We start from the raw sequence: 26,129 nt of genomic DNA, 5'->3' as shown, positions 1-26,129 counted from the left end.
GATATGTGCATAATTAACATTAATTAAGGGTGAGATAAAAGTACCAAAATTAAAGTATAAATCAAAGGGTTAGTAAATGCCAATCCAGAAGATATTAAATCTTGAACAATGAGCAGACAAACCTGATTTCCGTGCAAGACGCTGTTTGACTTTCCCTGTTTTACTTAAGACCTACTCTTAACTCCAGTAGAGGAGAAACTGTTGAAACAATATGAAGGTCACAAAAAATGAAAATACACTCCAGGCTAAAGAGGAATAGGTCCTGATGCAGATGAACAATGGCAGTGGCCGTCTGTGATTCCTTTTCTTTGTCCTTCTCTGTTTCTGCTAGATTCTCCTTTCACTTGACCCTGTAGTGTTGCCAGCCTTAGCCTGACAGAACTTTATGGGTCGAGTATTAAGTACCATTCTGAATGGTTCCTATCTTTAGGAAGGAACCTGGTTGGTTGCTAATCAACAGATAGGCTGCCCTCAGGTCAGCCACTGCAAATGGGCATGAGTGTCAGGAAGGTGGGATCACATGCCCATTGAGCTGCCCCTTGTGGGGAATGTGATAGGGGCAGGCAAATTAACTGACTAGTATAGGAGGCAATGTGTAATTCAATATTAAAAGTGGTATTGAGAGGTGCCTAAGTGGCTCAGTTGGTGAAGAATCTGACTTTGGCTCAGGTCATGATCTCATAGTTCCTGAGTTTGAGCCTCACATTGGGTTCTCTGCTATCAGTGCAGAGCCCCCCTTGGATTCTCTATCTACCTCTCTCTCTGCTTTTCCCCTGCTCTCTCTCTTTCTCAAAAATAAAGAAAACATTTAAAAAAAATAAGAGAGGTACTGAAGTTTAAATGGGTGAGGAAAGGCTAGAAGACATTTCTTACTTGAGCAGAGCATAAACAAAAGCAAGAAAGAAGGAAAATCCAAGTATATTTGGGGAATATTTAGGTGTCTAGAGTGATTGGATATAGAACTCACTGGGGCACTGGATTTAAAGTGGATTGTGAAGTTGTGAGGCTAGAGGCGAGGAGTTTAAATCAATAGAAAATAGAAAGACCTTGAAAATGTTTTCCATGGAGGTAGTATACAAAAGATAAAAAGCACAATGCTCTCACAGGTGATGTGAGTATTCAGCACCATTTCTTCATGAATAACTTGTCATCCAGCATCTTAGGGGTCACAAAAAGCCTCTTGGTGTGGAGCTGGTCACTCTAAACAGAAGGAAGCATGGTATAGTAAAAAAGAAAATTATCTCAAACTTTCAAATCAGGCAGATCTGTGTTCAAGTCCTGACTCTGCCATTTTCTAGCTGTACGTCTTGGGAAGATTTCTTAGTCTCTTTAAACCTCAGTTTTCTTGTCTGCACAATGTGATTTAATATTGTTCAGTGCTCAGTGGTATGGCATAATGACTGAGGAGGTACAGATATGTCACATATCCATTAATTTGTTGGACCAGTGGTATTAGGTTTGTGGTAAGAGTTAAATGATGTTATGCTTGGAAAATGCTTAGCAAAGTGCCTGGCACATAGCAAAGAGTCATTACACAGTAGTTTTTTTTTTTTTTCTCCTGTGTATTTCTCTTTGAAAATTTCAAATATTTATTAGAATGATGAGAGCTTGAATCAATGAATCTTTGAACTGGCTAGTTGTATGAAGACTATCTAAGGCACCCCAGCAGCCCTCCACCCAGCACAGACAAGTAAGGAAACTTCTCACTGTTGTATCAGAGGGATTAATCTTTTCAATATGCCTCTTGCCAAAGATTATGAATGTAAGTTCTACAGTTGCCCAGTGCTCACTCCTGAATCCTTTAATGCCTCACCCACATACTGATTTCTAGAACTCATCTGTGTTATCTCATTTCAGTGGTTCCTTGCTTTTGCAGTTGACAGAGGACAAACTCATGGATAGATTTTAGATAGGTTCACATCATAATGATAATTAGCTGTCAGGGGGAAAAAGGGATCAGAAACATCTGGTGTCACCTTTCGAAGAAGCTACTGGTATTCATTCCACTAAAGAAAGAGAAAATGAATCTGTGATAGACCCAGGCTATAAGTAAAGTAACAATGTGGTCTTCCTAGAGTTACTTGATTTTGTAGCTTAAAGGGAATGCACTATTTTGGATTTCCAAGCATGAGTATACTTTCTGGAATATAAAAAAAAATCCATGGGATTTTGAGTCTGTGGTATCATAACTGTCACAATTTGCAGTAAGAAGTGATCAACTGGTAATTCCTCAGGGCCCTGTTATTGTGTGTGTGTTGGGGTGGGGGGATGATTACTAGTATCACATAGAAGGTATCATGGTGTCTTTTTTTTTTTTTTAACTCAAGAGGGTTGAATATTCCTCTTGCTATAGCTTGAAGAAGAATGCTGCCCTTCAACAGAGAATGATGATTCATTGCAGTATTTAGCAAGAACAAGATATAAAATTTGAAAGGTAACGCAAAAATTTATGCCCCCTTTCTTGTCACTTGTGACTCCCTCTACTGCCCTTAGAGCAGACATGAATGGAGTAAGAGAATCAAGCTCAAGGTCAGTAAGCTGCAGGCATGTGGACTCCGTGGTATTCTATGAGGGCCCGACTTCTTCCCTCTCCCTCTTTCTGTTTCACCTACATTTTGATAAATCTCTAAGTAAGAGCACTTTTACGCTCTTTGTCCCAGGCACAGAGCTCTCAGGTGACAAAGAGCTGCAGCACTACTTTGTCATCCTCAAGAACTGACTAGACCATCAGAACAGTACACATCCAAAAATGTAGGATAAGGGCAATGCAAAGTTCTAACGGGAGTGTCAGCTAGAGCAGAACTATTCTCTTAATCACTCTGGTTAAGATTGTCATGAGTTCCACAGTGAGGCATAACTGGACACTGCTTCCAAAATCACTATTTCTTTCTTATAGTTTGGTGTATACAAGCCTGTGAAGGAAATGGAATGGAATTCTCATTAATGAATGTGGTTTAGTCATTTTCAGTAAGTCCTTTTGTTTTCTTCATCCCAAGATAAGATTCAAAACCCTAATTGTTTACTTGTGATTCCTGTGTTGTTTTTCAAACTTGACCTTGTAATTCAGTGGTTGGGTGTTCAGACTGAGCAAAACCAGGCAAGGCACTGACGGATGAATCTGCAGAACTTATTTAAACACTAGTATATGATTAGTATGTTGTGATGACCGATAACCACTATTTTCTTGTTTTTGATACTTCATCTCATGATGTTGGGGCTGGGCATAGTCAGGTGCAAGTTCAAGAAAGGGCTGAGACACTAACTACCTAATGTTCAAGAACTGTGTAATCCATAAAGCACAACTACACAGAAATTGATTGCAAAGCCCTTGCTCATGGGAAGTGCCACAGTTGCCACTAAAGGTGCCTCTAAAAAAATTTGTGTTGATTGTAATTCTTTTTTAGCTTCTCTTCTAGAAAGCAACCAAACCTTTAATTATGTCCCTCTAAAGAACTTTATTACTAATCTATTTACTGATCTTTACTACTGCAAACTTGTCTGTAAATCTGGAAGAACATCATCAAATGTCTTTGCACTCAGGCCTTTCTCGCTGCAGATTCCAGAACTTGTGATGCCGCCTCCACTGGAAATTTCAGTGTTAGAAGACTTCCTTGATTCCTGTGTTAATGCTGATCAAACTCTGTGATTAACGGTGTGGAATCCCACGTAGCAAATCTTAAAATAGATGTGGAGGAGGTAGAAAACCATCCTAGAGAATTCAAATCAGTCAACATGATTTATCATTCATAAAGGATCCTTTTATGGTAACTTGACAGTTATTCTGAAAATTATTATTACTTTATTTTAAAGCCACAGTACTCACAGCACATTCAGAAATTACTTGTGTGGAGGCAGAAGCTTTAGCTCTTGATGGTGAATTCTGATATTAAAACATTCATTGTAAAGAAGAATGTATGTATCATGGGTTGAATTGATTGCACGTATGTCAAAGGCACTAGTTTTTCCGCAAAAAAAGTGAGCATGAACTCTTGATATTTAATTGATTATCAATTGTTGCATCACAAGGATTTGAATGATTATTCAAATTTGGAAGAATTTGCTTATGGTATCCTGTGTTTTGGAACCAATAACATTTTGAATTATGTAAGCCCAGGTATCCGCATAATAATCAGAGTCTTATTTGCAACACACAGATTGCAAAACTCTCTGGTAAAACTTCTGCACTTACTTCATGAGGCCCTACAGGGTGCTAATGTAGGATTCCTACAAGGGTTTCAGTAGTCATCCTGGAGAACTGCTGGGAAGAAGAGCAGTGTTGCTTGATGGAGCGTGAAGGACCAGGATCTAGGACTGTAGGTAGCGGCAGGAGCAGCAGCCATAAGAACGAGCATGAAATTCAGGGACAGACCTTTTCCCTGTTCTGAGGTATTTACATAAGCCTCTTGGATTCTGTAATGCTCAAAGGAGAGGCTTCTAAAGTCTGACACCCCACCGTGATGAGAAAATCTTGGTGTTAGAATTTATTTAACTTAAAGATCAGGGGTGCCTGGGTGGTTCAGTTGGTTAAGCATTCATTGGCTCAAGTCATGATCTCAGGATTCAAGCCCTGCATCAGGCTGTGTGCTGACAGCTCAGAGCCTGGAGTCTGCTTTGGATTCTTTCTCCATCTCTACCTCTCCCTGCCTCACACCTGTCTTTCTCTCAAAAATAAATAACCATTAAAAAAAAAAAAAAAGATCAACACATTTATGGAATGCTTCTTGCCCCCAAGTATTGTTGAGTGAATTCGTACTCTTCACACAAGTTAAAATTCCTTTTTTAGAGAAGTTACACAATCTCTCTTTGTAGGCTCAGTATCACTGAACATTCTCTTCCTTTTAGTTGTTAAGATTTATGCCGAAGAGTTCTTTATGAAAAAATTCATTATTTCATATATGTCTGGTTTTATAATTCACAAACACACTTCCATTAATTCTTATTGTAGCTTTCCAACTTTGTTGATGCTTTCTTTGGACTTCCCTTTCAAAGCTGGCTTTAAACAGCCCAAATTTTTGTGTTAATCTTTGTCTATTGTTGAGTAACTGGGGTCATTAATTCACTAATAGCATTGGAGAGGTGCTAAAGTTTTTCAAAACTGCAGATTGACCTAATTAATGTCTTTTCTGAATTGTGCTAATTCCCCCATTAACCACTCTGGGGCCTCTTAAAACTCCCCAGTCTCTCCCGCCATCTATTCAGAAGTGTTATGTGCTTAGAACAGGTTGTGATTGCCTTGATTATGTGTAAAATAGCAGTGTTTTTAAAATGTTTGCAAAAGCATTTTCCTTCTTGTCATTTATTGCTTGGGTTATTCACTTATAACTCTCACTTACTTTTACTTTGCCAACTTTTAATTGTCCTCCATTATGCTTTTCCGTACTCAGCAAGGTCTGCCCACCGCCACCCAGCAGCTACTATTGCTTGGTGATTGACAGTGAAGAGGATTAAGCATAGGCCTACATCAGAAATATTCTCAGAACGACACTGATTAAAGATAATTATTTCACAGTGAGAAGAGACTAGAGAGATTAGTGCCAGAATCATTGTATAGCTTTCATTGTTCATTATCTAGGACCGTATATAGTAAATCACATATAACAATAAATTCTTCTGTCATTTCTATGCCTTGCACTCCGAGAACTATAGTTACATGTGGATCTTAAGATGGAGGTGAGGAGATTAATATTTGAGTGCAGAGGATGGAAGCATTAAGTAAGCAGCTGTTTTGGCAGAATGACAACTTAAGGCTTCTGTCTGGGTTGCTTCTGTGCTTCACATGTACATAGATGTCCCAAACCACCCTTTCTTCTTCTTCTTTTTTTAAATGTTTATTTATTTTTGAGAGAGAGAGAGAGAAAGAGAGAGAGCACAAGAGGGAGAAGTGCAGAGAAGGAGAGAGGGAGACATAAGACATACAATCAGAAGCAGGCTCCAGGCTCTGAGCTGTCAGCACAGAGCCTGACACAGGGGCTTGAACGCACAAGCCATGAGATCATGACCTGAGCCCAAATCGAATGCTCAGCTGTCTTAGCCACCCAGTGCCCCTCAAACTACCCTTTCTTATTTTATTTTATAATGTTGTGTTTAGTCACAAAATGTGCTTTTATTTTCATATGGCAGACATTCTCACCTGCATGTCAGTCAGTTCTGCCCTGGCAGCTAAGGACTAAATAAAAAAGTCAAAGGAAACCTAAACCCAGTCTAAGAAAAATGCACATGTCCATTTGGTGGTTTATTTGGTAAATATTCTAGATTTGGAGATGATTTGATTACTGACTCTTCAGCATTATTTCTCATCTTTGCCCTCTTTGTTTCTCAGAGCACCGTATTAACCATGTGTTTCTGATATTTTGACATCTGGTGCCTCGCTGACCCCGGGAGAGACTGTGCCTCCAGGGCTGGCCAGTTCCTAGATATAGTAAACAGCTGGCCTATAAGTGCATCTTTCATATGCAAACCAACACACCCAGAGCCCACAAGCCCTACTACCCACCATGGGATAATATTCCCCTACCTTCATTATCCCAGGGCCTGTACCTGTACCTACCCCAGAACCTGCTGAAATTATTCAAACCAGCCAATTCTAAGCCTGTTTAACTTGCCTCACATGTTATTCCCTGTAGAAACAACAGTCAAGGCTCTTGTCCACATTTTCCCTTTGCTTCCTCTGCCTCCTGATGGATCCTGGAGCTTCCCTGAGTGGCCCCTGTGGTATGGAGGGACTTGGGAGTACAATAATTGTCTTCTTAACGACAGCCATCTTCTGATCTGTTGCCTCCACTGGAGCTGAATACAAATAAAATTTCTGTTTTACAACAGGTACCTATCACCTTCAAAAGTAATATTTAATTATGTTAATTTTCACTGTCTAACTCCTTCCCTTTCTGCCTTCTGTCTGCTAGAATACCTTGGAAGATGGACATTTTGTTTCTTTCGTCTACTGATGGATTCTAAGGGAGTAGAATGGTGACTGGCCCCACTATGGGGACCCCATAGTATACACCCCCGTAAATGTTTGGCTGAATTAATTACTTCTTTGATTTTTTTTTTTTGTTGTTATCTTTTTTCCAAAGGTGCTTGGGAAAAAAGACTGGCCAAGCTGTGGCTATTGCCAGGAGCAGAGCGAAGAAATTTTGTATTATCTTGGGTTCTTGATACACACAGAGAAAGCAAAACAAAAAGTCCAAAGATGTCTTCTATTCACGTTCAGTTCACAATACAGTAGCTATCCTTGCCTGGGTGTGCTACCCAATACAAGCCTATATTCTGGCCCCAACAGCAGGCTAGCTGAGGGATCCTGAACAAAACCCATCACTTCTTAGTCTCTTTGGATTATTTATTTGTAAACTGAGGGGATGGACTAAAGAAGCAAACATTTAGTATGCTAAATAATTTTCTATGAATTTTACTGTTTAGCAATATAAAGCCAGTAAGTGTTGTATTTTATTATTATTACTATTATTAATGTTTATTTATTTTTGAGAGAGAGAGACACAGAGTGTGAGTGGGGGAGGGTCAGAGAGAGAGAGGGAAACACAAAATCCAAAGCAGGCTCCAGACTCTAAGTTGTCAGCACAGAGCCTGACAGGGGGCTTGCATCCACGAACCGTGAGATCATGACCTGAGCCGAAGTTGGCCACTTAACCTGCTGAGCCACCCAGGCGCCCCTGATATTTTATTTTAAAGATGAAAAATTGAGGCTGAGAGAAATTACCCAATGTCACACAGTTTGTAAATGAGAAATAAAGATTTCAACCCTTAAGAGTCAGTCTCTGCTTCTCTCTCTCTCTCACTCTTTGAAATTTCTTAGAAGCCTATGTTTAGAAAAGTACACAGATTGCATATGGGTAACACAATAAATGGTCACAAAATGGTTCCATTTATGAAATTATAACTCTTGTCAAGAAACAGAAAACTCACAGAAGCACCACTCTCTTGCATCCCTGTTCATGCTATCCCTTCCATTTACCCCAAGGATAAACTACTTCCTAAATTCTAAAGTCACAGTTTAGTTTCGCTTATTTTTGAAATTTATATGAATGATTTCCTAGTTATATTCTTTGGCTCCTTTGCCCAACATGATGTTTATAAAATTCACTAGTTTTACTGCACATAAGTGCAGTTTGTCACATGATATGTTGTTATGTAAATATACTACAATATGCTTATTCATTGTACTATTGATGAACATTTGGGTTGTTTGTAGTTTGGGGCTATTATGGCTAATACTACTTTGAACATTTTGCACATAATTTTGGTATACGTGTGCATACAATTCGTTTGAATACATACCTAGGAGTGAAATTTCTATGTCTAAAGAGGTCCTCATCTTTCCTACCAGTAGTATGAAAGTTCCAGTTATGGGTATCTGGGTGGCTCAGTATGCTAAGCGGCCAACTTCAGCTCAGGTAATGATCTCATGGTCTGTGATTCCGAATCCCATGTCAGGCTCTGTGCTGACAGATCAGAGGCTGGAGCCTGCTTCCGGTTCTGTGTCTCCCTCTCTCTGCCCCTCCCCTGCTTGCTCTCTGTCTCTCTCTCTCAAAACTAATAAACATTAAAAAAAAAAAAAAGAAAGTTCCAGTTGCTTCACATCTTTATTACATTGGTATTATCAGCATTCTTCTAGTTTCGTCTTCTACTATAGAATTGTATTTAATTAGATCTGAATTTGTGTTATCTGGATGACTAATGAGATTAAGTATTTTTTCCTTTATTTATTACCCATTGGTTATCTTCTTTCTGAAATATGTAAATTCTCTTCCCATTTTTCTATTGAGTTGTCTGTATTTTTCTCATTGACTTGTAGAGTTCCTTGTAAACTTTGGATAGATTTGATTTTATATATTTTAAGTATATTTTCCCACTGTAATAACATTACTCTAACACTTGGTTGGTGGCATCAATACTGGAACTAATTTCAGTACTCTAGTGTTGGGCAGATACAAGTTGACTCAGTATTTACCACTTAATCTTTTTTGATGTCATTACTAGGCATATTAAATTTCCCAGAGTAATTCTGGATTGATTTCCTCAGGGCTTTTTTTTTTTTTTTTTTTTTTGGTAAAGTTCTCTTCCTACATATACGGACTATATAGAGACTAAAAACCACATCTTGAGATTCAAATTTTGGTAAGGAGAGTGAAGAAAAAGTGTGTGGATTCAGTGACCTTGATATAAAAAGTTCTTAGCTATAAACACCAAGCTTTCCCCAACCCTCCTTTCCCCTGAGCCTCATCTTTATTCTGACCCTTACGTTATCTTTCTCTCCCCTTATCTTCATCTATGATGGGTAGGTGGTGGAACCCTTTACCTAAGGGTAAATTGAAGGTAAGGATTATAGTATCAAGGATCAAGGGAACATCAGAGATAAGCATGAGAATTTTTTAAAAATGTTTTATTTATTTCTAGGAGAGGGAGAGAGAGAGAGAGAGAGAGAGACAGCGTGAGCAGGGGAGGGTCAGAGAGAGAGGGAGTCACAGACTCCGAAACAGGCTCCAGGCTCTGAGCTGGCAGTCAGCACAGAGCCCGACGCGGGGCTCGAACCCACGAACCGCGAGATCATGACCTAAGCGAAAGTCGGACCCTCGACCGACTAAGCCACCCAGGCGCCCCAAGCATGAGAATTTTAAAGTAATTACATGAAAACTTTAATTAGAAATTTTTTAATGTTTGTTTTTTATTTTGAGAGAGAAAGAAAGAGAGAATGAGAGAGAGAGAAAGCAGGGGAGGGGCAGAGAGAGAGGGAGAGATAATCCCAACCAGGCTCTGTGCTGTCAGCAGAGTCTGATACCAAGGCTAGAACCCATGAGCCATGACATCATGACCGGGGCCGAAACCAAGAGTCAGACACTTAACTGACTGAGCCACCCAGGAGCCCCTATTATATGAAAATTTTAAAAGCTGAAAGAGTAATTATTTTTAGATGTAATGTTAAATGTTTTGGTTTTAAGTTTCAAAATGGTGGTAGCATGAACTGCACAGCATAGACCAGAGCAGACATTATATGGAGTTGAAAATTAGTGCGGGGTAATGCCGTGCTACCACATCTTAAGGCTCTGTGAAATCCCTCCTTTACTGAAATCCATCTTTATTGAATGGAGACTGCCTGCACCTAGAGTGCATAGTTTGAAGTTCCAACCTGTTCACATATTAGCTGCTCCTTATTTCATCATGGTATAAGTTGGTATTTGATGTATTTAATGTGCCTAAATCTAATGTCTATAGTCTACTATCTCCAGTGTGGAAGCTGCTCAAGAAACCAAAATCATAACTTTTAAAGCCCAAATTACCTTAGATTGTCTGGGTCAGGGGTTTTAGACCAGGATTCTATTCTATTCTATTTTATTCTATTCTATTCCATTCCATTCTATTCCATTCCATTCCATTCCATTCCATTCCGTCCAAGCGAGTGTGAGTGCAGGTGAGCATGGGAGCAGCAGCAGACAAACAGAGAAAGAGAGAGAGAACCTCAGGCAGGTTTCATGATCAGCGTGGAGCCCAACATGAAATTTAATCCCAAGATCCTGGAATCATGACATGAGCCGAAATCAAGAGTCAGACACTCAACTGGCTGAGCCACCCACGCGTTCTAGTCTTTAATAAGCTTCTATTGATTTATTCCTGCCATTGTATGTGTATTCCTGCTTCTGCATGTGTGTGCATGTATTTTTCTGGGGAGAGGGTCCATAGCTTTCATAAGGTATTCATAGGGATCCAGGTTCACCAATAGCTTCCTTAAACTAGTCTAGTTCAGCATCTTCTTTTGGCGAGAAGATGGATTCACTTAGGATGTCACATCTAATGACTAAAGTAGAGTCAGGCATCACTATTGCTGACCTGAATGGGCACTTTAGCCAGAACTAAAGATTACAAGGTTAGAGGTAGGAGATTGTATATGGAGATATCTCACAGTCCCTATTAGTGGGATTAGACCTTTTTCCTATCAAAATTCACTTTCATTTATAAGAGGATTCAGTGGAAATAGAGGATGTAATATATAAAACATTGCTTTATTGCCAAGCCATCCATTTATTTTGTAACTTGGGGGAAGCCTGTAATTAGAGTTAGCAGTAGTTCTGATTAATAAGTTCTATCTGCTCTCATACTGTGCTAGGGTTCCTTTGAGTGCTGGGACATGTTTTATTAACATGGAAGGGCTGTTGCCGCTCACCTCTTGTCACTTGAATCAGTTGCCTGCTGGCCTGGTACTCCATTTTGTGTGGCAGAACCTTACTGAGTCTGCATGATAATGGGCCTTTTAAATCCTAAACAATAAACATTCATTTTACCACTCCACCCAGCACAGAAATGCTCTCTAACCTCAAATCAGCCACAAATAAGACTTGGAAATCAATTCATTGTGCATCGGCTTCCTGCCTGGCTCCTGCTTTGCAGCAAATAATTTTAGTAAAATATCTGCAGAGCATGTCTGTTTTGAATATGCACAAGTTGAGGTATTGTGTGTAATGGGGTCTTCAACCCTTTTGTGATATTTCTGTTTTTATCCATTGAACAAATTCTATTGAGCAAAACTGATTTTTTATACATTGGTAAGTAGGATTCGAAAGCCCTGAGGTAGATTTCAGGGGGAGAAAAAACGCTCTAGTGATTCTCCCCAAATTTGGGGAGAATTTTCAGCACCCCAAAGTCCTCTGGTTGTTCGAAAAGTTGTGTTTCATAGAAAAGCAGTTTATTATATTTGTGCTGGTCAGATTCATTAGAATATTCTCATGCATAAGGTATCAGTTGTTGGAGAAGACAGTATGAGTGCATTTGTCCCTGAAAAGGAATATCTTGTCAGGTTGAGACAGGAGATCAAATGGTTATGTCTCAAATTCCCTTCTGCTGGGGCTTGAAGTTTGAGCCAGACTTTCTTGCTCGTGTCTCCTAGGCCAGAGTTCCATTATTTCCACACGCTCTGGTGCTCCTGGGGGCTTCCAATTTCTTAAAATTCATGAGAACTCAAGGCCAGGAGGGGCGAGTCCCAAATGTTTTCAGTTAGAGGACCACTCAGGGAGGCAAAGAGCCCTGTCCCAAATATTGCTATTGTAATCACTCTCCTTCTCCTCCTCTGCCTCAACAGTGCTACAGTTAGTGGCAAAACTGATGCTGCTTTTGGGAATTTCAAGGAGCTGATGTGTGTTTTTCATTAGCACAAGAAAATGAGTAACTTATGCCAGAAACTGAAGCATTGGCTCAGTTAAACTATAATGTAAACCTTAATATGCAGGAGACCAACCCGAAACAACATGGGGGTCCTCTTGGCCCACAGTAAGATGGGTGTTTTAGAGCAGGGGTGTGTGGCTCAGCCACAGAAGATCACCTAACCTTTTAATGATATTCATCCATTCTCTTTCTCTCTCTCTCTATGCACATTTGCTTTCAAGTAGGGCTTTTTCCTCATTTTAATCATACATTCTAATTAAAAATGGGGACCTCTCCAAGTTTATTGTATGCCTTGTATTTTATGTTTCAAGAGCTCATCTTGAAAAAAGGAGAAACAGAGAGGGCATGTGCCAAGGTTATTGTAGGGTACCAATTCTATTTTAAAATCCTAGCAGTGTATTTGAGATAGAGGCATGATATGATGATCTCCCTTATTGTGGTTATGATTAAACATAATGAGTAGGAGCAGTCTGCAGGCTTATCACTATTCTGTGTTATAAAGTTGCCCAAGAGTAAAATGCAAATACAAACAAGGAGTTTTAATGAGCCAAAGTAATAAAAGATCCAGGCAACAGGAAGCCGGTGGCTGTGCTTTGGTTCCTTCCCAATGGGTGGCTTGAACCGGACTCTTTCAGAGCAAGTCTGAGTTGGGGTGAGTCAGTTTCCAAACATAAAATTTAAAGTACTGAAGATTAGCTCTAAATATTATTATTCACTTAAAAAGAAATTTATTTCTTTTTCTTTCATGTGAAGAGTTCCATTGTACTACCCTGAAAGATACAAAAGGAAGTAAAGCCCATTTCCTTACAACATTTTTTCTTTTCTGAGTTAGTATAAATGTTTTGGCCACTTTAATTGACCATAATTGATAATACTGGTTAAGAAAAAGGCCTTTTGGGAGCATTAGAACTAGAATTCTTTTCTTTTGTCACAATCATGTTCTAATTGAAGTTTATACTAAGTCATCATCATAAACTGAAGAGTTTTTTTCTTTTTGTAGTGAGAATAGTTAAGATTTATCTTCTTAGCAAATATCAAGTATCCAATACAGTATTCTTTTTTTTTTTTTTAATTTTTTGATGCTTATTTATTATTGAGACAGAGAGAAACAGAGCATGAATAGGGGAGGGGCAGAGAGAGAGGGAGACACAGAATCTGAAGCAGGCTCCAGGCTCTGACCTGTCAGCACAGAGCCTGACGCGGGGCTCCAACCCACAAACCGCGAGATCATGACCGGAGCTGAAGTCGGATGCTTAACTGACTGAGCCACCCAGGTGCCCCTCCAATACAGTAGTCTTAACTATAGTCACCATTCTGTACGTTAGATCCCCAGAAGGTGTTCATCTTGTATAACTGATGAATGTTTGTTCCCTTTGACCAACATCTTCGCACTTCCCCTCCACCCCTCCACCAACCGTCCTATGCCTGTCAACCACCATTCTACTTTTTGCTTCTATGAAACTAAAGTCTTCATACAATATAAATAATATTCTAATGGTCAGCCACCTCTTTGTAGAAGAGCAAAAACCCTTTAGCTTTCTTTTTCTTGATTATACGTACTTCTGCCTGCATACAAGTATTCTAAAAGTGCCAGAGATGGACCCACATAAATGGAGCACTCAGCTTAATTCAACGTGATGAGTTTTTCTTTTTAATCATTTGCCCAAGAACGGGTTAGACTTAGGCAAAATGGAAGGAGGAGGTGATGTGAGTCTGTTTACCTTGAGTTGTATCACCAAGGAGCTGGATTGCTGGTGAAGGTTCTGTGATGGTTAAGGATAAACATTCATCTACTGACATGGGAATGTCTTTTGTGTGGCTCAGGGCCATTCTGCGTATATATGTTTGTGAGGATGTTGGTGTCGAGCATTGACCATCTGCAAGAGTGGGGGAGATACCTGATAACTTTTTCTGTGCTTGTCAAAGAATGTCTATATATTAGACATTTGGGTTCTGGTGGGAAACTCTCAGGGAAACCAGAACATAAGTTGTCTTGCTTCATTATGATGTTTAAACTTCTGGAAAAGAAAGTAGCTTTCTAATATTGTTCATGATTTTTTTCTTAAACCTGGGGTGCCCATCGGGGAGCTTTTGGATTTTAACTGTATCTTCTCTTTTGTCTAAACTTTCTCCACACAGAAACATTTGATTCAGTAAAGATGCATTAATCTTTGTGATTGCAGAGTCTGTCTAGGGTGACCAAGAGCTCTTACCAAAAATAGATCCCAAAATGTGAAGGTAATAAATAAAGTCACCACTTTAGGAGGTGCAACTCATCTCACTACACAGTGGGGGAACAAATGTATTGTTAAGCAGGATTTTCTTCTTGTTTTGAAGCCAAGAATATAATCATCACTTGATAATTTATGGGATGCCAACTCTTTAATGGCATCTAGTAAGCACTAAATTGCTTTAAGGGACAGAGACATTGTGTCACCTGCAATTCATTAAAAGGTCACAGGCCATTGTCAAAAACAGCATGTTTGAGCTCCCTGCAGTGATTTGATAACATTGTGTTCTGTCTATGAAGAGTCCAGAGTCTGAGGTTTCTCTGGAATCCCCATTTCCTGGGATCATGATGTTGAAGACCTATTGTGGTGAATTGGGATGTTTGAATGGAACCAAAGAATGATTTTTGTTTCAGAGAGATGCCCTTTAAAGCTCCAGAGGACCCAAACCAACTGGCTTTCAATATATGTTGATCTGACCTCACTGCTCTCACAATTCAATGAACAATTTCCTGTTTTATGGGTCTTGATTTGTAAAGCAATTATTTTGTGCTATGATATTTCAACCTTATGAATATACCAAAGACTTCAGAATAAAGGAATATTTTACCTGCTGAAAGAAACCATACTTCTGGGGCACTTTAAGTATATCTAATACCCATGAAATGAGGGGAAAAAATCTTGGGAATACTAGAAATGTCAAATATTGGTCCTAAAAAGCTCCCCTAAATTTAGACTGGAATATTTTTCATGGGACTTAGGTAGAGATGTAAAGGTGTTGTCACAAAGAATTTGACAAACCCATAAGAGTGGAGTTGTTACTCTTTTAGTTTCTTTCACCTTCTCTTTTGAGTCAGATTTCCCTGATGGCCTGTGTATCCTCCAACAACCTCTCAATTGTTCCCTCAAAATGCACCACTGAACGTTGTAAGGTACACACATACACAGATAACATATGGGAAGAGTCACACATTTCCTAAAGTGTTGACAGGTGTCTGCAATACTCATCATTGGAGATACTTACTGCTAAAGTTAAAGTACAATATTGAGATTGATAAAGATCAAAAGAGATGGGAGAAAAGAGACTTAGCTAGTTCATGTAACAGCTGCAACCATTCCCAAATGTTTTTCTGCATAATCATGCAAGAAATTCATCATGCATTTCCTATTAAATATTCATGCAACTTGCTCCATTGGAGGGCTGTGGTATTTATTAATTCCCTGGTGTTGGTACATTTTGGTACATCTACTGCCAGCAATAAATGTGTCATGCCTAGCAAATTCAAGTCTTGGCAGAAAATATTAGAATATAATGCTTACTTACAGGATATTGCAAACTTTAATTATGCCTAGATGATTTTCAAGACCACCTTGAAATAAGCAATTCCCTTGCTTTTAGATGAAAGGAAGGGTCAATGGGGTGGGAAGTGGATGGGTAGATAGCATTTCATTTTAAGTGCCCCATCTTTGTGAGAGGTGATCCATTTTTATACAAACTAGTAATTACTGTAAAAAGAGTTGGGTCTAATGATTATCAGCAAGTGAAGTCATCTACTGCTCTATATAATTGAAAACTCCTTATCCTAAGATTTTATTAAATGAAAGGATGAAACAGAAAAAGCTAGTTGTCAAAAATTGTCCCCGAAATTTGTCAGCATATAACGGTATGAATCTCTAAGCCTGATCAATAAAGATTGATAAAAATCAAAATGAGTCTTACAGCCTGCCCTTCAGAATTCTCTAATATGGACAGACACAGGATAAGTTGACATTTTTTTTCAGTAACACACTTAAACAATGTCTATTTTGTGAATTACACAAAAGTTGAAACTGCAGGGGAAAAATGGAAGTAGAAAACACAGACCCTTGTTCTTAGAGTGTTTCGAGTCTAATTGAGGAAGAAAAATATTCATCCAATGAATAGCTAAAGTAACAAATATTTGATCATGTAGAACTAATTGACCATGCTCATAATTTCCATTCTATATACCTTTCTTAAACACTTAAATACTTTTCTCCTGACAACGCCATCGAGGAGGAAGAGCAGATAATGTCATCATTTATTAAGTGGAGAAAGTTGAATGGCTGACCTGTGTTTATTCAGCCAGCTGTTGAAGAGTTATGGTTACAACCACTTATTCTCACTCTTGGATACAGTGAGGTAAAACACCACTAAGGCAACTCCCAGGGGGTGTATCTTCCAGTAGCTCCCTTTTGTTTCATAGCAAGGGCTCCTCAGAACCTGTTTTAAAAACAGTATGGATCTTTGTTCCTGGTTATGATAAAGTAGTTTGCAACTGGCCACTATATAGCCAGAAACAACTAGAACTACCAGATAAAACAAAACAAAACAATTAGTTTCAAAGGATAAGAGAGCTGCTGAAACAATCCAGGACTGGGGAAGGAAGGGGTATTCAAAAAAGGGGAAAATCTCAGAGATTCCAATCAAGAGTCTGCATCCATTTCTTACCTAGGGGCATTTGTTGATTATGGGAATGGAGAAAGGATGAGAATCTGGAATTTGCCTCCCATATGGAGTGATGGATGGAAAAACCATGAGGAGTCTTTTTCAGGAGGGAAGTGGAGTTGTTAAGAAAAGAATTGGGTGGAAAACTGAGACTGGTGTAAGCTGGATATCTTCTTGATACATTTGCTAAAAATATAAAGCTGTGGCTCAGAAGGCTACAAAGCTAATCAGAAAGACTCCAAAAAGCAGAGAAAAGTCCTTAGCAGTCTTGCCATACTAAGACATCAGGATTAGAGTTCAGGATCCATCCAGAAAAGAACTATGTCTTAGGAACTGAAATAAACCAGAGGTAGACTGAACCATCGCAAAATTGCCATCAGCCTGAGTCAGTTGACACCTTCACTGAATTAAGTACATGGGTTCTCACCCTATCTGCCTGATGGAGTAAAGTTAACACTCTCTGGATGTAATTAACATTATATGGAGCCTCTACTACCATATCTATATCCATATCTCTCTCTCTCCCTCTCTCTCTCTCTCTCTCTCTTCATTCTATCATTCCATAAAAAAAAAACTCTGGGTGTGCTAGACATGGAATCATATGACCACAGATAAGAGGGAAAAAAGATAAGAGAAACAGACCTACAGACGATGAATATATTGATGCTGAAGAAAATAGAGAAAAGGTACAGAAAAAAGAAAACAAGATAAAAACTTTTACCAAAGGGTGTGAATCTATTTAAAAAAAAAAGAAATACATGGAAATTCCAGAACTGAAAAACAATGAGCTCCATAGATGGGTTTTCACAATAGAAAAACATCTAAACTGCACTACAGAGAAAAATAAAAATGAAAAATATAAAAAAGAGCATGAGGAACAGATGGAAGACAGTAAAAAACTCTATCATATATGTCAATTGAATACATAAAGAAAGGTGAGAGTATAAGCAATATTTGAAGATAAACTGGTCAAAAATTTTCCTAAACTGATAAACCTACAGATTAAAGAAGTGCCTAAAACCCAAACAGGATAAATAAAAGAAAAACAAACCATGGCACATCACAGTAAAAACTGCTGAAAACCAAAGATGACAAGAAAAAATTTTAAATACTAAAAATAGGTTCATTATCTTTAAATAAATAACAAAAAGAATTATACCTGGGTTTTCACAGAAATGATGGAGGCCAGAAGAAAACAATGATATCTTTAAAGTCATAGAAAAAAAAAATGTATCTGTCAACCTAGGATTCTATGCTTAGCAAACACCTTCTTCAAAAATAGGCTAAAATAAATGTATTTTTCAGGAAACACAAATGAAGAGAATATTTTGGTAGCAGATCTCCACCTAAAAAAAGAAACCACAGGGAGATTTTATAAGTGAAAATTTTTAACTAAACTTTAGAAGAAAAATCACTCTAGATGAAAAAACAGAAATGTAAAGAGGAACAAAGAACACCAGAAAACGTAAAATATAAATAATCTTGACTGTGGAAAACCACTAATAGTGATATATGCTGGGTTTATAATATATAGAAAAAATAAAATGCATGCCATAATAATGCAACTATATGGAGTTAATGTGTTCTAAGGTGTAGCATTTTCAAGGAAGTCATAAGAGAAAAAATTTGATCTCATTGTGATAAGTCAGTGATGCATGTTGTAATCTTTAGGATAATCACTGAAAGACTATTAAAAGAAAGTATAAATACAAGATGCCATAAAGAAAAATGAAATAACAACAAATAGATTTGCTTAATTAAAAAGGAGATAATAAAGAAGAGAAAAAGGAAGTTAAAACAAGTTGGGTACATAGAAAAATAAAAATGTAACTATAAACCCCAATTTATTATAATTACACTAAATAAAAATGGACTAAATACTATCACAAAACATTTGAGAATTTCAGACATGTTATAAAAGCAAAACTCACAATATTTTAAGTAAAAAGACATACCTTAACAGTAAGGACACAGAAAAGCTATAATTAAAAGAATGGAAAGAGATATGCCATATGTAACACCAAAAGAAAGATACAAATTTCAGACAAACTACACTTTAAGGTAATAAGTGTTTAAACATTGAAAGAGATAATTTATATTGAAAATAGGTTAAATGCATGAGGAGAATATTATAATTCTAAATCTGTATCCATGCAATATAAAGCAAAAAATTGATATAAGTAAATAAAGAAACAAATAAACCTACAATCATAACAGTAAACTTTCACTCACCTTTCTTAATAGGTGATTGGATAGGTGAAATAATCAGTAAGGTTATAAAAGTTCTGAATAATAAAATTAAAGAACTTGAGCTAATTCATATTTATAGAACAATGTTCCAAACAATGTCAGAATACTCATTTTTTCAAGTGCAAATGCAATACTTGCCAAGTTTTTTGTGCTGCAATATTAAGCAAGGTTTAATAAAATTTAAAGACGCAGTCATTTAGAATTTATTTTCTGACCATGGTGAAATTAAGGTAGAAATCAATTAACTAGAAAATTCCCACTGAAAAAAATTAAACATTGTATTTTTTTTTAATTTTTTTTTAATGTTTTATTTATTTCTAGGAGAGAGAGAGACAGAGTGAGCAGGGGAGGGTCAGAGAGAGAGGGAGTCACAGACTGAAACAGGCTCCAGGCTCTGAGCTGGCAGTCAGCACAGAGCCTGATGCAGGGCCCGAACCCACGAACCACGAGATCATGACCTAAGCGAAAGTCGGACGCTTAACCGACTAAGCCACCCAGGCGCCCCTAAACATTGTATTTTTAAGTCAAGTCACACATACAATTAGAAGATAATGATAAGGAAAATCAAAACAATTTATCAAAACATGTGTGATGTACTTAAAGTAATTGAAGACCTGTATCAGAAAAAATGGCAGAAAAGGAATGATTTAAGCTCTTGTTTCAAGACACTAGAAAAAGAACAGCAGACACGAATAAAATAGAAGAAAGAAAATAAGAAAGATAAAACAAGTGATCATTGGAATAGAAAACAAATTTACAATAGAAAACAATTTCAACAAAGCTAAAGTTCGGTTATTTGAAAGGAATGTTAAAATTGATAACAGTTTAGGAAGGCTGTTCTTGATAAAGAAGAGATACAAATTGCAAATATTAGGAATGAAAAGCAGGCATGACTACAGATCATTGAGACACTAAAGTAATAAAAGTAGGATAGTTTTATATAAAATTGGCATATGATTTTCTGTCAATAAATTGATGATTTAGAGAAAATTGACAAATGCTCAAAACATTTAGCAATTAAATCTGTTATTAAGGATGTTTTAATTTCATTAAAGAATCAAAGCTGTTACTAAAAGCCTTTCCACAAAGAAAGCTAAGCATATGTCAATCCACTGATGAATTATTGTAAATATTAAAAAAAAAATAGCAGGGCACCTTGGTGGCTCAGTTGATTAAGCATCCAATTCGATTTCAGCTCAGATAATGATCTCATGTTTCGTGGGATCGAGCCCTGTGTCCAGGTCTGCTCTGATAGCACAGAGCCTGCTTGGGATTTTCTCTCTCCCTCTTTTTCTCCCCCTCCCTTGCTCTTGCTATCCCTCTCAAAATAATTCAATAAACATTAAAAAAATAAAAAGAAATGCTACCAACCTTATATACATACTTCCAGAATATAGGATAAAAAGGGAGAATTTCCCAACTTGCTTCATGAAGCAAGTATAAACTTGTTATTAAGACCTGAAAAGGAGTTTATGTGAATACAAAATGACAAGCCAATCACTTTCATGCATTTAAAAGCAAAAATTCTAAACAAAATAGTAAATCAAATCTAGTAATATACAAATGGATAGTTCAACAAAACCAAGTGGGATTAATTCCAAGAATATAAGAATTCCTTAAGAAAAATGCAGGAAGGGGTGCTTGGGTGGCTCAGTACGTTTAAGCTTACAACCCTCAAGTTAGGCTCACATGGTGATCTTACAGTCTGTGAAACTGAGCCCTGACAGTGTGGAGCCTGCTTGGAATCCTGTCTCTCCCTCTCTCTGCCCCTACCCTACTCTCTCTCTCTCTCTCTCTCTCAAAATACATAAATAAACATTAAAAAAGAAAGAGAAAAATGCAGGCATCCTGATAGAAAATGGGCCAAAGACTCATACAGACACCTCGTAAAGGTGAATTGCCTAAATTGCCACAAATATATAGAAAGATGCTCAACTATATTGAACCTCAGGGAAATGCAAATTAAAAACATAATGATACATACTATACATTCAAATGCAGTTTTGAAGTAATTGGTGGTAACAGTGTAAACTTGTATAACTATTATGGAAAGCCATTAGGCAGTATCTATTAAAGCTGGTCCAGCAATTCCACTTGTGATACACCATCTATATATACACGAAGTGTGTATGTATGTTCACCAAAAGGATATGTACAAGATTGTTCACCGTGCACAATTCATAATAGCTCCAAATTAGAAATAAACCACATGCTCATCCAGAATAGACTGAATAAATACATTGTGGTACATTTATAAAATGGCATGACACGGGGCACCTGGGTGGCTCAGTCGGTTAAGCATCTGACTTCGGCTCAGGTCATGATCTCATGGTTTGTGGGTTCGAGCCCCATGTCAGGCTCTGTGCTGACAGGTCAGAGCCTGGAGCCTGCTTCAGATTCTGTGTTTCCCTCTCTCTCTGACCCTCCCCTGCTCACGCTGTCTCTCTCTCTCTCAGAAAAAAATAAAACATTTAAAAAATAAAATAAAATAAAATGGCATGACACATAGCAACACAAATAAACAAACAATTGCCACACAAACAACATGAATGAATCTCAAAAACATAATGTCCAGCTAAAGAAGACAGAGAAGAGTATATAGTATGAGAATTCATTTATATAAATTTCAAAAACAAGCAAAACTAATAGATGGGGTTAGAAGTTAGGAGGGTCATTTTCTTTCAGTTAGTGACTAAAGTGGACAGCGGGAATGATTCTAGAGTGGTGGTTATGTTCTATTTCTTGATCTGGTGCTGATTACGCACTGTGTTCTCTTTACACTCTTAAGATTTGTGTCCTTTTTTGTATTTGTTGTACTTGGACACAAAATTTACTTTGAAAGTTACCATGAAGCTCTTAGATAAATTGTTGAATGTTTCTGGACCAAAAAGCATTTCCCTCAGTTCACTCAAGAGACTCTTTTCCAATAAGGAGAACAAGGGGAGATGGGTAACAAAAGCTTTCCTTCTTTTACCCATAGATCCTACGCATGCAGAGGTGTAAGAGGAGAAGGTCAGTGTAGGGCAGGTGTGAAAGAGAATTCCAAATAAGTGAAAGATTGGTGTTATCGGGAAGAAAAGGGTTGAGACAGGCCTTCTGGGTGAGGTAAGGGCTCTATTTGAAGAACTTTATCTGTCCACTATTGGAGTTTTGTGACAGTCAGATAAAGATGTCCTTGAGATATGGAGGATGGGAAAGTTTCCTCAAAGCAATGATGGAGCTGGATGAAATACCAGCTAGGGTGGATGGAAGATGGTCAGGTAATCTTAACTCAGATTTTAGCATAGAATATCTGTTCATTTGCTATCTACCTCACCCTAGGAAGATTGGGTCCTCCCTAGGAGATGAAAAACTAGTTTATGTGTTCTATTATTTTGGCTTTCCAAGTACTCATGTGTTTTAGCCATAACATAAAGTGCTAATCAGACTACAAAAGAAAGTCCAAATTCTGCTTTGAAAAATAATAAGCTTTTGTAACTTTTAAACATCAGTCAAGTTTTCACCATTAGCTTATTTTTTTTCCCTCTTAATTAGAGTACTGATTGTGTGTGTACATGTGCCTGCTAACAGAAGGGGATATTAATTTTCTACTCTTTTCTTTGATCTTAAAAAAAAAAAGTTCTTGGTGTACAAAACCTGAGTTTCCTTGATTTCTTGGTCAATTTAGATCTTATTTCTACTTGTGTTAAATCTCCTGAAAATCATTGTTAGGTTCTTATAGAAACAAAGAATGACATGAATAAAGTTGTTTTATTATAGGGCACAAATATAAGCTTATCTGGGTATAATACTAATGCTTATATGTTGGTAATACACACTTAAATGACTCGAATGGCTATATTAGAAGAACCAATTTAAAAATATAACCAAAGATGAAAGGCAAACCCACTCAAGATAGTTTATGATTTTAGCTCTCAGAAAATTATAAATGCTTAGTTGCATTAGGTGTAAAAAAAAAAAAAAAAAAAAAAAACCTTTCCATGATATTCTCTGAGAAAATAGTACATTGTAACAATGCATATACCAATTGACCACTCAGAAGTCTTAAGTAGATAAAATAGTAAGTTGGAGCTCAACAATATACAACCTAAAAACCTTCCAGAAATGTCCACTGCAATAACATTATTTTCAGGAGCTATTAAATGCGGTACCCATGCCAGTTTATTAATCTGCACAGTCTTCTGAAAGGAAATAGGTAACAAAGGAAACCCCCATGGATATTCGGGAGCATTTTGTGACAAGAGCACCGGCAGGAGGCTTAGCCCAGTCTTCAGGCCCTGAGCACAGCACACGGGGGATACTGGGTGGTGAGCAGCTAAACAGGAAGAGACCTCCACGCACAACATCTAGAAGCGTGGTCTGTGCTTGCATGGGCATCCCTGGGGGTACTGAAAACAAAACCACACTGACAACGGCAAGGTCCTGGCACCCATCTGAGGAAGTTTTGGACTTTGATCCAGGATCTCTGGGTGTGGGCTCTGGGAATCTGGATTTTTACATTATTTTTTTTTTACCAAGCTTCCTCCAGTGACACTGATGCTCCCTGAGGTTTTAAACCTATTTCTCTTAGAGGTCATTTAGTCCACTTCCTCACTCTCAGGTGAGAAAGTTGAAGGTGAGGTGAAGTTCTCAGGTGAGGAAGTTGAAGCTCAGAGAGGGGAAATGACCTTGGGGGTCGCCAGACATTTAATAGTAGAGCTTGAACAGATTCAGTTTGTTACTACTCCCAGGCCACCTCCCCCTCCCACGCCTTGTTGTTTCTGAGAGAGTTCATTTCCTCCAGTAAATGTCATCAACACCCTAAGACTTAGTGCTATATACTCAGAAATATGACCGCAGATAATTCTGAATTTCTCTAACCTCACATTTTATTGGATGTAAAAAAATACTGTTAAGGTCCAAAGAATATGAAATAATTAAAACCAACTCTTTCCTTCCAGCTCTTCAGAAAGCGGTACTGCTGGGAAACCAGGAAATTCTTTTATCGCACTCGTGGAAATGCGATCCTTTCCATCCAGTAAAAAAAGATAATTCCTAAGGTTACAGTTTGCTATCCAATAGCACATTACAGTGTTGTATATAACTAAGCAATCTTATCCTAACATTCCTTTATTAAGTTGCCTATAAATACTTGCTCCTCTAATTCTCATCTGAACCAGGTTTAGTATCTCACTGGTTCCTTCATCAGTTAATGAGTTAAATACAATCTTTGACATATTCTTTATGTAGTTGAATGAGTGCTGTATAAACTTTTAAAAATTATCCTATAGCATGATAAATAAATCATTGTAGATGACATGAGGGAGGGAGCAGCAACTCTCTGAGGTCTTCTGTGACTCCACTAGAGCACCTGGCACCTTTTCAGTGACCAAGATATGCCGCATGCACAGGACACATGTCTCGGGCATTTATTGTATTGCTGCCAACACCTGTTTGGGGCGAGGGACCCTCAGTGGGCTTTGCATTTCAGGTTTTGTTATTTGCACATGGTAGACAACGCTTTTTTTTTTTTTTTTTTGAGGGAGAGAACGCAAGTGAGCAAGGTGGAAGGTTGGGGGTGGGGAGAGAGAGGGAGAGAGAAAGGGAGAGAGAGAGAGAAGCAGGGCTCACCCGGGGCTTGTGTTTTACCCGATGTGGAGCTGGAGCTCACAAACTATGAGACCATGACCTGAACCCCAAAGTCATATGCTTAACGACTAAGCCACTCAGGCCCCCTACACTTAATACATTTTTGTTTCAAGAACCATTGACTGGTTTTCTTAGTGAATGAAGATCCATCATAGAAATTAAAGCTGAATGAGGGCCAGGACCCTATCATACACATTTTTGCGCTTCCCACTGCACAGTCTTCCACTGTGCTGAATGAAGTAGGGCTAATGTGGACACAATTGTGAAGAAGTTGCTTTGGTTTTGGAGACCTCTTTCTTAGTGGAAATAGTAATAATAGTATCTACTACTACTCTTTAGTGCACATATTACCTATTATGCAAAGATAAGCACCTCTAGTCATATATATATTTCAACCTCACAATATACTAGACGCTAAATAAGTCTTCTTACCCCGATTTTCTAGAGGAGAAGAAGCACAGAGAGGAAACTTACTTGACCAAGTTATGCATGTGTTATGAGACAAGAGGATTTAAACTTGGATTTCTCTAATTTCAAAGCCCAGGAGTCAATCCAGATTTCATCAGTTGTTGGCTATAGAGCCTAGACAAGTTACCTAACCTCCCTGAGTTTAGATTTCCTTATGCTATCCACATTGTGGGATTACGAGGATCAGAAACAATGCATGAAAAGCCTTACCATAGTGCCTGCCATCGTCAGTGTGTAATTAATTACAGCTAGCAATCACCATGAATGGCACTGTCACCCTCTTGGTAACTTCTTTCCTCACTTGGGCTTGCCTGTCACATTCATCTGACCTTTCCCTCGCTTACAGCTTTTATAGTCCCCAGAAGCCAGGGCTCCCAGTACATGCACAATACCAGGCTTTGTTCTTTGGAGATACTGCCTCAGGTCCTAGAGCCTTGCTTCAGAGATTGAAACCTGTGCAGGAATTGCCTGAGGGTCTTGTTACAATGTAAGTCTTGATTCAGTGGGTCTAGGGTGGAGCCCAATCTTCTGCAAGTCTACCAGGCTCCCAGGCTTGTGCTCATGCTCTTGGTCCCAGCTCCATACTTGAAGAAGGCCCCATCTTTCTACCACTTCCCTCTCTCTCCTCGTTACTCCCCCAACCTAGTTTCATTCACTCGAAGACTTGTTTTTGTCTACTGTGGTAGTAGAAAAACTGTAGATACTCATGATTTTCTCAAGGAAGATTTGCATTTTAATCATTTTCTACAGTTCATCTTTTCCATGCTCTCTTTACCATTTCTATGCTTATGAGGAAGTGTCACTTATAATTTTAAACAGCTATAAAGAGGGATTAATAATTGTAAGTAAGAAGGGATAAGATGTAAGCCTGGGGCGTGAAGAGGAAGTTTTTTGGTTCCGTCAAGTCATATGTCCTAATG

General features: G+C 38.1%; 1 long non-coding RNA gene across 3 annotated transcripts in view; it reads right to left on the bottom strand.

The window, feature by feature from the left end:
- The window catches only part of LOC120235300, a 63,121-nt gene extending 37,605 nt beyond the window's left edge, over positions 1 to 25,516 (bottom strand). The window contains exons 1-4 of one of the 3 annotated variants that reach the window (XR_005529372.1): positions 25,420 to 25,516; positions 20,485 to 20,571; positions 16,487 to 16,638; positions 13,890 to 14,045 (exon numbers count right to left, since the gene is read on the bottom strand). This is a non-coding gene — a long non-coding RNA (uncharacterized LOC120235300). The remainder of the gene's footprint in view (positions 1 to 13,889; positions 14,046 to 16,486; positions 16,639 to 20,484; positions 20,572 to 25,419) is intronic. The other 2 variants (XR_005529371.1, XR_005529370.1) reach the window with 2 other exon arrangements.
- Positions 25,517 to 26,129: the final 613 nt, after the last annotated feature.

Source organism: Hyaena hyaena, unplaced genomic scaffold, assembly GCF_003009895.1.
Source record: "Hyaena hyaena isolate Hyena2069 unplaced genomic scaffold, ASM300989v1 scaffold_126, whole genome shotgun sequence".
Lineage (NCBI taxonomy): Eukaryota > Metazoa > Chordata > Mammalia > Carnivora > Hyaenidae > Hyaena > Hyaena hyaena.
This window is presented reverse-complemented; position numbering and strand designations above follow the sequence as displayed.